The sequence below is a fragment of the Sinocyclocheilus rhinocerous genome, unplaced genomic scaffold, assembly GCF_001515625.1.
Source record: "Sinocyclocheilus rhinocerous isolate Xijiao unplaced genomic scaffold, SAMN03320098_v1.1 scaffold1803, whole genome shotgun sequence".
In the NCBI taxonomy this organism is placed as follows: domain Eukaryota; kingdom Metazoa; phylum Chordata; class Actinopteri; order Cypriniformes; family Cyprinidae; genus Sinocyclocheilus; species Sinocyclocheilus rhinocerous.
Window position 1 is genome coordinate 158,853 of NW_015656128.1, and position 2,577 is coordinate 161,429.

A 2,577-nucleotide genomic window follows, 5' to 3' on the forward strand; every position below is an offset into this window, starting at 1 on the left:
ATTTTATTTTATTGCTTATAATTCACATTCATCAAGAATACAGGGCTGCATTTAAAGGGACGGTTCACATTCTGTCATCATGTAGTCAGCCTCATGTCATTCCAAACAATGGATGTTAATGGAGTCTGATGTTATTTGGACCTCAGTGTTCTTTTAAATATCTGACAGAACTTTCACTTTTCAATGAACTATCACTTTCAAGATTTAGGCACGATTTGAAATTGAAATCCACCCATTCGTGGTTCTTTTGATTGTTCTATCTATCCTTCTATCCATCAATCCATCATCCATCTTTCTATTGTTCTATTTATCGTTCTATCATCCATCCATTGTTCTTTCTATTGTTCTATCCAACCATCCATCCATTCATCTGCCCATCCATTTTTCTTTCTGTTTTTCTATCTATTATTCATCCATCCATCAATCTATCCATCTTTATTTCTGTCATTCTATCTCTCATTCTGTAATTTCCATCCATCCATTCATTGTTCTTTTGATTGTTCTATCTTTCCTTCTATCCATCAATCTATCATCCATCTTTCTATTGTTCTATTTATCGTTCAATCATCCATCCATTCATCCATCCATCCATTGTTCTTTCGATCATTCCATCCATCCATCCATCCATCCATTGTTCTTTCTATCTTTCAATCCACCCATCCATCCATCCATTGTTCTTTCTATCATTCCATCCATCCATCCATCCATCCATCCATTGTTCTTTCATTCCATCCATCCATCCATCCATCCATTGTTCTTTCTATCATTCCATCCATCCATCCATCCATTGTTCTTTCTATCTTTCAATCCATCCATCCATCCATTGTTCTTTCTATCTTTCATTCCATCCATCCATCCATTGTTCTTTCTATCATTCCATCCATCCATCCATCCATCCATTGTTCTTTCTATCGTTCTATCCATCCATCCATTTATTTATTTGTCCATCCATTTTTCTTTCTGTTTTTCTATCTATTGTTCATCCATCCATCAATCTATACATCTATCCATCTTTATTTCTGTCATTCTATCTCTCATTCTGTAGTTTCCATCCATCCATCTATTCATAGTTCTTTTGATTGTTCTATCTATCCTTCTATCCATCAATCTTTTATCGTTCTATCATCCATCCATCCATTCATTCATCCATCCATCCATTGTTCTTTCTATCATTCAATCCATCCATCCATCCATTGTTCTTTCTATCTTTCAATCCATCCATCCATCCATCCATCCATTGTTCTTTCTATCGTTTTATCCAACCATCCATCCATCCATTTATCTGTCCATCCATTTTTCTTTCTGTTTTTCTATCTATTGTTCATCCATCCATCCATCAATCTATCCATCTTTATTTCTGTCATTCTATCTCTCATTCTATAGTTTCCATTTATCTATCCATCCATCCATAATTTTTGTATTATTCCATCCATCCATCCATTCATTCATGGTTGTTTTGATTGTTCTATCTGTCCTTCTATCCATCAATCCATCGTCTTTCTATTGTTCTATATATCGTTCTATCCATCCATTGTTCTTTCTCTCGTTTTATCCATCCATCCACCCATTCATCTGTCTATCCATTGTTCTTTCTGTTTTTCTATCTATTATTCCCTCCATCCATCCCTATATCATTCGTCCTTCTTTCTTTCTGTCATTCTATATCATTCTATAGTTTCTATCCATCCATCCATAGATAATTTTTTATTTTTTATTCATCCTTCCATCCATCCATCCATCTACCAATCTATTGTTTGATGTCTTTTATCTTCTAGTTACCATAACCATAAGTTGAAATAAAAAAATATTTTTCTAAACAAGATAATATTGTCTGAATTGTCTGAAAACATGTGTACATTCTCGGATCAAGACACATGAAGTGTTGATAAGTGCAGTTTTCTGCCCTGTAATGATGCCTACATAGTGAAGAGCTTGTCTTGTTTTTAAATTGCCAGGAGCCTTTAGTTTACAGTACATCCCAGCTATGAACTGTGGTTTACTAGCCAATACTAGTCAGTGTCAGCTGGTATTAGTGGAAAAGACGTTCTCATTATAGAGTGTTTAATTGGACAAACATTTGTATACACCCCTTTGAACATGGTCATCGATATTTGTGGCCAGAGAAAGACTGTGAACTCTAAATACATATACCAGCTAAAAATGTTTATTTTGTCAGCTTTTACTGCGCAAACATGGACTAGATAAGGAAGGAAATCCACAATCTCAAAACAGTTTCAATTTTATTGGACCTTTTGAACTGGAAGTTAGTATTTTTACTGAAAAGCAAGTCAAAGATACTGATTTGGAAGTGGATATCTTGCAGTGAGAGAAATGATGGATGTACCTTGAAAACAATAACAGTGAGTCCAGACTGAGACGGTACATGAGTCTGAGTTTGACTGTCCTACTTTCAGACGCTCTTTGTGCAGCTTTATATAAGTTTTATTTTGGACGGAGTGGGCCGTACCGCAGGCAAAGTAGCTTCCTGTTGATTTTAATTGTTGCGTCCTCCTTGCAGCCTTTGCTCTTCAGACCAGCTCCAGATATGAGCTCTGATCTGAGATCTGCTGCGCTCGT